The sequence below is a fragment of the Myotis yumanensis genome, unplaced genomic scaffold, assembly GCF_028538775.1.
Source record: "Myotis yumanensis isolate MYYU_CA2020_CCGP unplaced genomic scaffold, mMyoYum1.0.hap1 SCAF_3, whole genome shotgun sequence".
Classification (NCBI taxonomy): domain Eukaryota; kingdom Metazoa; phylum Chordata; class Mammalia; order Chiroptera; family Vespertilionidae; genus Myotis; species Myotis yumanensis.
Window position 1 is genome coordinate 56,256,267 of NW_027223754.1, and position 14,595 is coordinate 56,270,861.

General features: G+C 41.3%; 1 pseudogene; it reads left to right on the top strand.

Moving 5' to 3' along the window:
- Positions 1–3,719: 3,719 nt before the first annotated feature.
- On the top strand, positions 3,720–4,550 carry LOC139004988 (ras-related C3 botulinum toxin substrate 1-like; annotated as a pseudogene).
- The last annotated feature ends 10,045 nt before the right edge of the window (positions 4,551–14,595 follow it).

Sequence of the window (14,595 nt, forward strand, 5' to 3'; positions counted from 1 at the left end):
ATCACACATTACCTGCCTAGAAGCTTCAGACAGATCATCACTGTTTGATTCACTGAGCAATGAATGAATGATGTGGATAATTTAAGAGATATGGAGAAAATCAAATAAGACTTGGAGGGGAGAAGGACATAGGACATCAAGGATGAAACAAAGGCTCTGGTTTGAGTAACTGGCAGCCTAGGGAACATTTGGAGAGGAGGCAGAAAAGATGGTTCAGTTTGGCTTACATTGAGTTTGAGCTGGTTGTAAGTTATCCGAGGGGAGATGCTAAATAGGCAATTGGATCTAAATACTTAGCATATGTCAGATTCTGTGCCAGGCGCTTTCATGTATACTATCTCATGTAATTACTAAAGTCAAATGTAGATTTTAAAAAAAAACAATTAACTATATGATCTCATTTTAAAGTAGGCTCTACACTAATTATGTTAATTTGGACTGTGAATAGCCCACAACTATTAATCAGGGGAAATGAGCAATTTATCTTGAAGGAGTTAAAAACTAATGATTTGAATCTCTTCATTTCCAAAATATCCTTATGACACAACTATGATAAAACTTAGAAAACAAAAACAAGTATAGAGGAGTTGGTGAATAATTTTATTCTCAAGGAGCAGTTTTTAGCTTGTCCTATTATTTTTCATGATTCTTTTAATAGCTCATTTTAAATAAGCCCAATAGATGTAAAGAGGAAAATGTCCTGCCACCTTCACCTCCAACAACACTCCTCATTCCGTATTACCTTCTACACCAATTTCTGTAAAGGTTTCCCCTTTCTGCTTTTGGCAAGGTATTGAAAGCCGAACCTGAGAAGCGTTTCCTCTCCCTAGTTTATGTGTCTTATGCATCTTTGTTGTATGTCCAGGTACAACATAAGCATTACAGAATACATTTCCACTGTGTTCTTCAAACCTTAAGGTCCCCAAACTCCATAAGGTCCCCAGCAATAGAACTAGTTCTTTGCTCCATAACAGTTTAGAACAATGTTTCTCAGAGTTGATCTGTAGCCAAGCACACTGGCATCAACAGGCCTGTGTTCTTAAAACACAGGCTTGGGTCCTTGCCTCCAAATCTACTAAGTTAAGTCAGCATTTCTCAAGGTGGCTCCCAGGAATCTGCATTTTTAAAAAGCTGCCCGGGTGCTATTTATTCTCACTAAAATTTGATAGTTGAAGAATTTGGATGTTTTTTTCTAAGTAAAGTAATTCTCACTTTGCTATCATAAATAGTTATGGGATACCTCCTCACAGAGAAGCAATATACCAGAATTAGAAATACATCAAATAAATATTTGAATCCTCAAGTGAAAATAAGAGACTGTTAGAAAATGCTGAATTTTAAAGGTTTTAAAAGATTTTATCCACCTACTGCTACTACTAGAGTAATTGCTAGAGAACTGAGCTGCAAATGTTTTATACAGAAATACTAAATACCAGATAAGTAGTCACTGATTACAACAACAACAACAAACTAATTGAAAGGGTTACTTTATAATTACATGTTTTATTAAGAGGAGGGAAGATTCACATTACAGAGTAATTCCTGGTTATGAGGATTTTGTTTTTAGATTTTGTTTTCTGTTTTACTTATTTGTTTGGCTTTTGGTAAGTGCTTTGTAAAGAAGTTTCCTAAAAGGAATGGAAAAATTGACTCACTGAATTAAACTCTCAATTATTGCTCTCAATTATTGCCCACAAACCTCATTCAATGTCTGTATTATTACACGTACATGATATATATATATATATATATATATATATATATATATATATACACACACACACACACACACACACACATATTTAGGACTCAACCCAAATAGGGGCATTTCAGTATAGTTAAAACTCCTATATTTTCCAAGACAAATAAATACTATTATTTGAAAGCTACTAGACAAATGGAGGTACAGCAGATTAGATCGTTACTTAATCTATATTTCTTAAATTTTAAAAAAGGGAAAAAATCAATTCTATGAACTTTTTTCACTCATAAAGCTGCTTTTTTTTAAATCACATTTTAAAAGGTTAATTTTTAAGTACTTTTCTTTTGCAAAACAAATAGAAATTTCTATTATTCATCAATTAAACATAAGTAAGAAATAACAGACATTGAACAGAAGAGAGATACATATTATGCATGCAAGGAAAATTAAAACTTGGGATGTTGGGTGGGGGGGTGTACTTTGATGTACAAAAGAACTATTGTTAATGTGGGACAAAACCTTCCCAGTATGGAACAGAGATAAAAAGGAGGGAGTTTCTAGCAGATCAAGGTCAACCGAGATCCATGAATAACATAAATGCTATTAATCTAGCACTGAATGAATTGCTGGAGTTCAGCAGGGTATGGTTATGTGGCAGAGTTCGTGGCAGGAGTGTTTTATGTCACTTTGTATTAGATAATGAGCATATTCATCAAGATTCCCCAAATACTATCCAAACTGGCATAGAAGAAGCTTTAAGGAGCTTGAGAGAGAACAAATCAAAGGACTACATCTAAGGCTCAGAAAGGTAATAGGGATGTTTGAACAGTGCAGCAAGTTTAGATATTCGCAGGCATCCGTACAATCTCACTGCAGGAAATGGCGTGAGAAAGGATTTCTTAGTTGGATGGCTAGCAGCTTATTATATATAATGTCGCCTCTCTCATTATGTCCTAGGTTAATAGTTAGAAGACATGCAGACAGCAATACCTTAAGAAAACATGGAATTCTTTTCCTCTTATGACTACTTTCAAATGCAAAATAGTTGCTTCTCCTTTCTTCAGGGAAACGCAATATAAAATCATTAAGTTTCATTCTTTATTTCTTCAGATTCAAACGCTTGGGATCCCTTTCATCTAAGTTTTATTAAAATATATATTTGTTTAAATATACATATTTATATTCCACACCCATACCTTTTAAAAGCCTGATTATAAGAAGCTGGAAAAATTAAAAAGACATGGAAAGAAAAAAGAATTGAGAAGAAATCAGACTTGTAACGGGTGGTATTACTAGAACACAAACTAGGAGAAAACAAAGGAAAGAGAAATAAAAAGACAGAGAATAAGGAAATAGCCCTCCCAGGTGGCTCATCTGGTTGGAGTGTCATCCTGTACACCAAAAGATTGCAGGTTTGATCCTGGTCAGGGCACATATCAAGGTGCAATTCAATCCCTGGTGGGGATGCTTAATGGGGGCAACTGATAGATGTTTCTCTCTCACATCAATGTTTCTTTCTCTCTCTCTCTCTCTCTCTCTCTCTCTCTCTCTTTCAAAACGTATAAAAACATCTCCTTGGGTAAGGATTAAAAAAATAAGTAGGGAAATAAATATATGATATAAAGATAAATTTTTTAAAGAAGGCCACAAAGTAATTCACTTTTAGCTGATAGATTGTGTCCTAGGTTAATAGTTAGAAGCCCAATAAAGCATAAAACCTTACATAAGTGCATTGAAAACCCATAAAGAGCAAGCACCTGAACATCTTAATTTGATTGTAGCTGGCAACACGTACTGCACACCTACCACTTGGACCCTATTTCAATTTTATTCATTTATTATTCAACAAATGTTAAATGCCTTCAATATGTCTTCAGTGAACAAGACAAACATAATTCCTGCCATCATAAAGCCTATGGTTTTAAGAGTTACTTTGGTGGAAGCTGCCTGTGCACCAGAGCCTGCTGCTTCTCACCTCAGCGCCCGCTGCCCATGCTGCAGCCGGCGAGCAGCCCCGATGCAGGCCATCAAGTGTGTGGTGGTGGGCCCAGCTGGCATAGCTCAGTGGTTGAGTGTTAACCTATGAACCAGGACATCACGGTTCGATTCCCGGTCAGGGCACATGCCTGGGTTGCGGGCTCGATCCCCAGTGTGGGGCATGCAGGAGACAGTCAATCAATGATATTTCTATCTCTCTCCCCCTCTCCCTTCCTCTCTGAAATCAACAAAAAATATATTTAAAATAAATAAATATAATTTAAAAATGGAAAAAAAAAAGTGTGTGGTGGTGGGAGACAGCTGTAGGTAAAACTTGCCTACTGATCAATTATACAACCAATACATTTCCTGGATATATTCTTGGAGAATATATTCCCACTGCCTTTGACAACTATTCTGCCAATGTTATGGTAAATAGAAAATCGGTGTATTTGGGCTTATGGGATATTGCTGGACAAGAAGATTATGACAGAGTATGTCCCCTATTTTACCCGCAGACAGATGTATTTTTAATTTGCTTTTCTCTTGTGAGTCCTGTGTCATTTGAAAACATTCCTACAAAGTGGTATCCTGAAGTGTGACACCATTGTGCCAACACTCCCATCATCCTGGTGGGGACTAAGCTTGATCTTAGGGATACGAAAGACACAATTGAGAAACTGAAGGAGAAGTTGACACTATCACCTACTCGCAGGGCTTAGCCATGGCTAAGGAGATGGATGCTGTAAAGTACCTGGAGTCCTCGACTCTCACACCGAGAGGCCTCAAGACAGTGTTCGATGAGGCTATTCGAGCTGTTCTCTGCCCACCTCCCGTCAGGAAGAGGAAGAGAAAATGCCTGCTATTGTAAATGTCTGAGCCCCTCTCCTCTGCTGCCCTGTCCCCTTGTGCGCTTTGCTCAAAAAAAGGTAGAGCCTTTGCACTCAAGGCTGTGTTATTACGGATTAGGTTTTCCATAAAGCCATTTTGAGCCAATCAAGTAACTTTTAGGTTTTATTTGTTTAAAGTGTAAGAGGTCGCCCTAACTGGTTTGGCTCAGTGGATAGAACATAGGCCTGTGGACTAAAGGGTCCCAGGTTCGATTCCGGTTAAGGGCATGTACCTTGGTTGCAGGCACATCCCCAATAGGGGGTATGCAGGAGGCAGCTGATTGATGTTTCTCTCTCATCGATGTTTCTAACTCTCTATTCCTCTCCCTTCCTCTCTGAAAAAAATCAATAAAATATATATTTTTTTAAAAAGTGTAAGAGGTCAAACTTTCACATTCTATTAAAATCTAGTCATAAACTGAAAAAAGAAAGAATCAGATTTACTTCGGTTACAGTGATTTGAACAGTGCTCTCCAAAAATGCATGTCAACCTATATAACCTCAGGAAGTGACCTTATTTGGAAATAGGATTTTTGTAGACATAACTAAGGATCTTGAGATTAAGTGAACTTGGACTTAAAGTACAGTCTTAAATCTAATGACTGGTGTCGTTAGAGGAGCAGATAGAGAGACACAGAGAGAAGGCAGTGATGGCAAGATGGAGACAAAGATCGGAATGATGCATCCACACCCCAGGGAATGCCAGCCGCCACCAGAAGCTAAGAGAGAGGCCTTCGATGGTTCTCCCTCAGAGCCTCAGAAGGAGCCCACCCTGCTGACACTTTGACTTCAGACCTCAGGCCTCCACAACTGGGAGAGAATACATTGCTGCTGTCTTAAGCTACCTAGTTTATGATTAATTTAGGAAATTCACAAAGTGGTGCACAGAGTTCATACAAAAATCACCACCCAGCCTGCAGGCTCCCTCATCACAGAGCAGCACCCAGCATGTGAGTGGCCTGAGGAAACAAAAGTGTGGATGTGGCGCTCGCTGTCTTTAACAAAACCCTCAATAAAGGGTGGGTTGGCTAACAGGTGCACAAACTGTTAGAGTCGGAAAGGACTTAGATATTGTCTACAGTCATCCTATTCATTTCACAGCCGAAGAAACTGATGTGCTCTGTCTCTTGGCTTCCTTTCTCCTTTGCCTCAGTGAGATGCAGATGGTCTGTCCCATCTCAGGCAGGAAGCCTCTGTCTGGCTGTCACCCTGAATCATGCAGCTGGATTCTGGGGGCGGGTGGGGGGTTTCTTCCCAGAAAGATGGCAACTCGAAAATCTACTTATTCAGTAATTATTCTAGGGTACTTACTCTGTAAGTCATAATGGGAGAAGCAAGAAATATGAACTGCTGTCCTTTAGAAACACACACTCCCAAATGTGAGATGTCACATTTAAACAATAGGTAAAAAGTCAAACAAGAACATTTTTTTAAAAGTTCCTTGGGTTAAAATTAAAGACTCAAAACAAGGCAGAAAAAAACAGAAACTGCACAATAGTTCCATTAGTGGCATTTAAAACAAGGGTAGGTTTTTGCTAAAAACAAAAATATAAAACAGAAAAACAAGGCAACACACACACACATACATAGGCACACATACACCTACTGATGGTGTTGAGAAACTACAAAAGTAGTCAAAAACTTGAGAGGTCAAGATCCTTGAAAGAAGGAAAATTAATTTAGAGGCGAAGCAGAAAGTGGCTGCTGACAGTCAGAGAAACTGGGCAAAACTCTGAGCAGTCTCATGGAGCAGGAGAGTCAAAATTGGGAGTTCAAGACTATTAAGAGACCCAAGATGAGAGAAGCCAAGATCCTAGAGCAACGGTTCTCAACCTGTGGGTCTCGACCCCTTTGGGGGTCGAACGACCCTTTCACAGGGGTCACCTAAGACCATCAGAAAACACATATATAATTACATATTGTTTTTGTGATTAATCACTATGCTTTAATTATGTTCAATTTGTAACAATGAAAATACATCCTGCATATCAGATATTTACATTACAATTCATAACAGTAGCAAAATTACAGTTATGAAGTAGCAACAAAAATAATTTTATGGTTGGGGGTTACCACAACATGAAGAACTGTATTAAAGGGTTGCGGCATTAGGAAGGTTGAGAACCATTGTCCTAGAAAAAACGGAAATACAGGGGAAAAGCCTGATAGTCCAAGCCACTTTCCCTCTGAAGAATCATCCATTTGAGCCCTAGCTGGTTTGGCTCAGTGGATAGAGCATCAGCCTGCGGACCAAAGGGTCCCAAGTTCAATTCCAGTCAAGGGCACATACCTTGGTTGCAGGTTCTTCCCCTGCCTCGGCCCTGGTCGGGGCACGTGCAGGGGGCAACCAATCTATGTGTTTCTCTCACATCGCTGTTTCTCTCTGTCTCTTCCACTCTCCCTAAATATCAATGGAAAAATATCCTCAAGTGAAGATTAACGAAACCAAACAAAAGTCATCCACTTGTCTGTGGTATACACCAACACATAGAGGAGCTGAGCCAAGAAGAACCTGCTAAGAGGCTGAAATACTGTGCTGGGGAAATTTTTAAAAACTGGGGGGGGGGCCGGGGGGGCGGGTTCAGGGGCCACCGAAGTAGAGATGCCCAGGTAAACACTCCAGGGTTCCATTTGAGACTTTCTACATCTTGGAAATAAGGGCAAACCCAAAATAGTCAAAGCCTTAGACTCTGACTCAGACTCAAATCAGTTTGCTCCCTAATTGCATTAAGGTGACCTGCTCCTCTACTAACTGCCTTCCAGAAGCTAAATAATATTCTCTCTGGAAAAAAGGAGAACGCCATCTAGATCTCTACAATTTTTCTTACACGAGGTCCAGCCTTCCCTGCAAGATTATCGGACACACCTAGGGAGAGGACGAAGAGAAATATACGTAATAGAACCAGAACCAGTTGTGAATCAGTTATTGAGATTGTGAGACTCAAACTTTTAAAGAAGAGCTGATCCACCCCCCTCCCCACCAACACCACCACAGATAGTTCATAAAGGATCACAGGCAAACTTGGAATGCATGACATTAGAACTGGCTAGGAATCGTGCTGACTCAGAAATGAGCTGTGGTTCTGTGTGAGAGCCCTTTGGTAAAAGGAGGGGACTCAAACCGTTGCCCATATCTTTACCCTTTCGTGGTTGCTCACATAAAGCCAGGACCCAAACTCCTGCAGTGTTGAGCTGGTGCACAGTACCTGAATTTCTAAACAGGAAAGCTGAATTGTGTGAGGACAGAATACAGGGTGGGCTGGGTGAGTGGTCAGGCGAAGAACAGGAGGCCCAAAATATCACCTGAGTGTTTCCTATGAATTGCAGGGGGAGATCAGATTCTGATGCAGACTGTGGGAAGAAAGAAAATGGAGTCCCCACAAAGACTTACTTAATATCCCTTTATTTTTATTAAGCAGAGGTTAAGGGAGACCATAAGACAGGCTCTGAAAATGTTAGTTCCCCCTCCTATCTTTTCATGGCCCCTTGCTCATGAAGTGGCCAATTAAAGCATAAAGGCCTTCCCATTACCTAATTCAATGTACTCTCTTTGGTCTTCTCTCTCTCTCATTTCTGCTTCCTGGGCTCCCTCCATGCATACTGCATTTTATCCTCTTAACGTGCCCTAAAAGCTACACGTTGCCCCTCCCTTTCCCTAAGTCCTGGCACAGGACTGTCCCTGAGGTCACAGTTTCTGGGACCCAGACAAGTGTGAAAGGAAGCTAAGGGGGCGCCCCTCTTTCTCCACTGGCAGCATCGAGAGCGCTGCCCCTGTGAACATTCCCTCCGCTGTACCAGGACCCATGAGACCGCTCTGGTCCCATCTGTGCTCTGGGGCTGCAAGCTGAAAACAGAGGAGCGGGTTTTCGCCCTCTCTCTCCCTTCCCGTCATTGCGTTTAGTGGTGAAGCAGTTAATTCGGTATTCCTCCTCTTGGCGCGGAGTGCTCATGTTTTATTGGCACCGTTTTATCCCTGGAGACAATAGCAGATTGTTTCTGGTGCGCGGGGAAGGATCTTGTTCTGGCAGGCAGGCTCTCAGTCAACACGCTCAACATCCTCTGCAAAGAACGTGCGCACGCCCTGTTCCAACCTGACTTTCAAGTGTCTTTCACAAAGACAATCATCCTAATCACAACCTGCAACTGCCTGAGGAACTTGCACAAAAACTGAAACCAAAAATACTCTGAAGAGTCTGAGGGAGAAGCCAAGGAGAGAGAGAGGACGCCCCAAAGAGTAAGGGACGGAGGCCGCTGCTGAAATCCATGGGCCAAAACGCTCCTGACCTCAGACTCTCTTCGTGTTACTGATTAGAAGAATCCCTTCTTTTCCTCATACCTCTGGTGAGGTTAATAGGCCTTAAAACGGCTATATTGGGTAATCTTCTCGGCAGCAATCACCCAAGATGAGGAGCTTTCCTGGCAGGAAGGGGAGGAATTTAAAGTAAAGCAGAAATCCCTACTGGGGCGTGAGGGTCTGTCCTAAGCCAGCAACCACCCCCTGAAGCCATAGTTCCTCTCCCCACGCCCCAGTGGCCAATCCATTGTCTCTGACTGCCTGGGGAAAGCACGGCCTAGATCACCTCCAGGAATGGCAGGGCTGGGAGTGGGACAGCCTACTCAGTAAGAAATCTGATTTACTAAGACCTTCATCTAGTCCCAGTTCATAAAGCACAAAGCATGTTGGTCTACCATGTCTCAAAAATGTATGTGAACCCTGGCTGGTTGCTCAGTGGTTAGAGTGTCAGCCTGAGGACCTAAGGCTCTTGGGTTGGATTCCCCATCATCTCCCACCTCAATATTTCTCTCTTCCATCCACTCACCCCCCTCTCTCCCTTCCACTCTCTAGAAATCAATGGGGAAAAAATATCTTCAGGTGAAGATTAAAAAAAAAAAAAGTATGTGAAGCCTGGCTGGTGTGGCTCAGTGGTTGAGCTTCCACCTATGAACCAGGAGGTCAAAGTTCAATTCCTGGCCAGATTGCAGTCTCCAACCCCAGTAGGGGGTGTGTAGGAGGCAGCAGATCAATGATTCTGTCATTATTGATGTTTCTATCTCTCTCTCCGTCTCCCTTCTACTCTGAAATCAATAAACATATATTTTAAAAAATGAAATCAATAAAAAAAATTTTTTTTAAATGTATGTGAAGACACATCTATATATATAAAAACCCAGTGACCTGAACAGCAGAACAACCAGAATGACTAGAACGACCGGTGGCTATGACGCGCACTGCGGCAGCCAACTGGCCTGATCCAGGCCCTGAACTGCCCGGCCCCTGCCTCAGCCAGCCCCATCCCCAATCAGCCCCCATTGGGGTGGGTCGGCCAGACCCCACCCATACGTGAATTCCTGCACTGGGCCTCTAGTTTTAAAGATAAGAAAACAAACTCAGCAAGGTGAAGCCACTTGCCAGAGGTTACAGGGCTAGTAAATGACAAAGCTGGTTATTAAAACAAACTTTCTGGACAAATCTGTCATGCAGAAAATTTTCAAATAATTTATGGAGATGCTCTGGCCTCAAGGAGGCAGAACATAACTCCCCACTCCTTACATGTAGGCTGTGCGTTGTGACTTTCTTCTGAAGAGCATGGCATGGACCCGTGGGGGTAACTTCACAGTGGAGGAATGGAACAAACACAAGCTCAGACAGCAAGCAAGGCCAGCATCAACAGTGGTAAGTCATGTTGACAGTGTGTACCCTGGATTTGCTGTGGTAACAATGGCACTTTACCTCTGTGACCTTTCTCCCCAAAACCCATAACCCCAGTCTAATATGAGAAAAGCATCAGCAAAATGCCAATGGAGAGACATTCTACTAATACCTGTTCCAGTTCTCCTCAAACTGTCCAGGTCATTCATCAGGAGGAGGAAAGTTTGAGAAACTGTCACACCTTCTAGAAGAGCCTAAGAGACATGATGACTAGAAATAACTGATATTCTAGATGGAATCCTAGAACCTGTAAAGGACATTTAGTAAAATACGAAAATTTGAATAAATTATGGACTTTAGGTAATGATGAAAGAGATTTTAGAAACAGACTAGGCAATTAGGAAATAAGGGGGGTCCATGGGAGAGGAATGCATAAGTCAATGATGGCGAACCTAGGACACCTCAGATGGTGTCACCTCTTACACGCGAATTCATTTTTTTGGTTGATTTTTCTTTGTTAAATGGCATTTAAATATATAAAATAAATATCAAAAATATAAATCTTTGTTTTACTATGGTTGCAAATATCAAAAAATTTCTATATGTGACATGGCACTAGAGTTAAGTTAGGGTTTTTCAAAATGCTGACATGCCGAGCTCAAAAGGTTCACCATCAAATAATTTATGAAAATGCTCTGGCCTCAAGGAGGCGGAACATAACTCCCCACTCCTTACATGTGGGCTGTGCATTGTCACTTCCTTCTGAAGAGCATGGCATGGACCCGTGGCATAGGTGAAGGCTTGGAGCCACCAGAATGCTTATCTTACATTCACAGGGGATTGAGAAATGTTACAAAATAAGGGAAAGAGGAAGAGGGGAACACCAGGTGGGCTTTGACCTTTGGAATTGATACCCTGCAAAAGAGTGACCGATTAGGAAAGCATGGGGTCATAAAATGAGGAGGGGGTCCAATTAGAAAGGGTCATGCTCAGACAAAGACCTATATAAACTGGAGACAAAGAGACTTAGAACAGGATTAGGTTTTTTCACATTTGAGAGAGAGAGAGAGAGAGCAGGCTTTTCCCATTTGGGGACCCCACCCCAGGGAGAGTTTGCGTATGCTTCCAATAAACTTCCACATTTTAGTTCTCAAATTTTATTCTTCAGATTTTGTAGGACAAGAACCCACAAGGCAAGTCTGCACCCCAACTCCACATATCAATGATAATGTGTTAAGTGGTATATTGGTGCTCTTGTTCCGGCATTAGGAAGGGTTCAGGAATCTGGAGAAGACTGTGCGTAGATTAAATAGGAGTCTAGAGACGAAAGATAATTTTGAAAGGCATTGGGGGTCAGAGGAGCCTAGCTGAAGGAGCTAAGATCTAAGTTCTAAGTTCTCCTCATCTCAGGACCCCATGCTTTTTATTAACACAACTTGTCCTGAGGCAAGGCAGAAATATACACTTCAAAGGGTAGATGCAAGCATTGTCAGAATGGAAAGATTAGCCTACGGCTGTTCAGGTGTTTGGCCAGTAGGAGGCAATAACATGTAGATTAAGATGCCCTGAGCTGTCTGGCAGCCAAGCAATCAATTTAATATATCCTATTCAGGTTTGGGGAAATGCCATCAGCCATTCCCAGATTCAGCCCTGCTGAACATGCTGGAATTGTTTTCCTACTAGTGTAAAATTTTAATAGGAGAAATTGGGCACTGGGTATATGAGAATGCTCTGTAGTACCTTCTCAATTCTTCTGTAAATCTAAAACTATTGTAGGCAGTGGGAATAGCACCATGTGTTAGATCAGTGGGGTCACACCAGATCTGGGTTCAGCAACTTTGGTACTTGAGTGCTGGCTAGGAAAGAATTCAGAGCCAAGACCCAAACTATAAGAGAATATTTATTTGGTAAATCACAGAGGTAGAAAAAGTAATTGGTAAAAGAAATGGGCTTAGGAAACAAGTTATACAGGTAAAGGAAGAGCCCTGGGAGCTTGGGAGTGAGGAAGCTGATGGTAACAACCCTGAGGGAGGAGGGTCAGGGGGAAGGGAAGGGAGAAGGAAAGGCTCAGGCATGCTCCCAGGAAGAAGAGCTCACTGGGTCCTCCATACTAAGGGTTTTAATGTTGGAGATTTTCGGGGCAATCCCAGGGGAAGTCTCAACAGAATATTCAGCAGCTTTCCATCCAGGTGTGTCCTTTCTGGGTCTAAGTCTCCACTGATTGATTGGCTGGCACCAGAGCAGAAGGTCATTGTTCAGTACAGCTGGTCCTAAGCTCAGCCATGGCTGGTTTTGTTACTTTTCTGGGCCTGGAGCTGAAATACAACTGCGGCCTAGATGTTATCTTTAGGGAGAAAAGGTCAAGGGTCCAAACCGCATGACCAGTGATATGCTAGGGGAAGAAAGGTAACCCCGGTGGCGAGGTCCCACCCTATAATTGTCCTTTGCTAGACCCCCAGGCCTTTCAGGCCTGGTGACCTTCTGTGCCTGGCCCATCGCTCTTGCTCTGCTCATGTCTGTCTAACTGCCTACCACAAAACTATTCAAAAATTAAAAGTTCATTTAACTAAAATATCAGGTTCACTGGTCCAACCCATATCAGTACTGTTCTACCTCTAATTAAGTAAGCATTTTTTTTTTTTTTTGACCTGCAATCCATTTAATGTCTAGCTCCCCTACCAGATACTAGATTCTAAGAAGGCAGAGACCATGCTTGATTCTGCTGGGCATTAGGCCCCATAGCACTTTGCCACTGCCTGGCACATACAGTGCACAATAAATATTTGCTGAATCACCGAAACCAAGTCTAAGGGTGTATAAAACTGGTTTGTTTAGCCCTAGTCAGTTTTGTTCAGTGGATAGAGCAGCAGCCTGCGGACTGAATGGTCCCAGGTTTGATTCTGGTCAAGGGCACATGCCGGGGTTTCGGGCTCGATCCCTCGTAGGCAGCCAATCAATGATTCTCTGATATTTCAATTTCTCCCTCTCTCTGAAATCAATAAAATAATAATAAAACAAAACTTGTTTAATTCAAACATTCAGTTCTAGGTAAGAAAGAATGCTAAAATATTTAAATTATCAAGGTAAGGAAATAGGATCTCAGAGCCTATTTCATTTGTTAAAGTGTTAATTCTAGTAGTGGGGTTGAACATGGACATTTACTAATAAGAACAAAGCATAAATTAGAGCTAGGTTACAAACATGAGTTGGAACCCATGTTACAAAGAAGAGGAACAGAAAAGTCAGTGAACTTGAAAACACATACAATGTGGTCTCACATTAAAAGTCAGTGTTATCAGTGTGTACTCACATGTGTAGGACCACAAGTTATCTTTTCACTCTCTTGGCTCCTTGGCTTTATTCAAAATACTGTGTACAGTCTGAGATTCCCTAGAGAGAAGACTATATATTAAAATGATTACAGAATAGACAATACCCCTATGAGAAAAAGTTTAAAAGTTGAGAAAGTTTAGCCAGAAAAGGGAAAAGCTAATAAATGACTTAATAACAATTACTTAATATATAACAAGTTTTTGTAATGAAGGAACATTACAAAAACATGGCTTCACAGAAAAGCAGAGAAGAGAAAAATGAGCTTAAATTGCCATGAGGCTTTATTGCCGTCAGAAACTTCCTCTTTTGTATCCTAGATACAGTAGTTTGAAAATTAGAATGGTCAACTCTCTGGTCGACTTGGCCTACCAGGAAAGAAAGGTGGCCTTCACGAAAAGAGTCCTTTATACTCTTATCAATCTATCATTCTATTGTTTGTCTCTGTATTGACTTTGAACATAAATAAAACAATGGTCACAATTCATTCTTCCATCACTAACCAAACTATAACCTTCACCTGGACAGAAACTATTTCTGTTTTGTTCACCTCTTCCTTCGGCACCTAAATGGAGTGCGTGACAGTTGGTGCTCAATAAATACTTGTTGAACAAACAAGTTACTAAGTAAATCACCCTTGAATCATAAAAAAGATAACCAATTATATTCTGCTTTTTTAGACTTATGAGAGCATGAAGTAGAACAAGAACAAAAGAATGTTACTATCATTGATTTCTATTGAATTATCCAAAAGAACTTTTAAATAAATATTCTTTTTTTAAAAACCTAGGAAAAGGTATTAACACAGTGCTTGACACATTAAAAGCCCCGTAGCAAAGGTATTTTCCAAAGAGGGCCACATTTAATATATAACCCATCTTACATGCTCTTCTTACAAAGTGCCATTGACATGCCTCCATTAGGGTCTGTGTCTCCTTTCCTTGAACCTAGCCACACTTTGTAACTGTCCCAAATATTGCAAAAATGATGCTGTGTGACTTCTGAAGATAAGCCATACAGGCAATATTTGGTTACTGCCTCTTTCT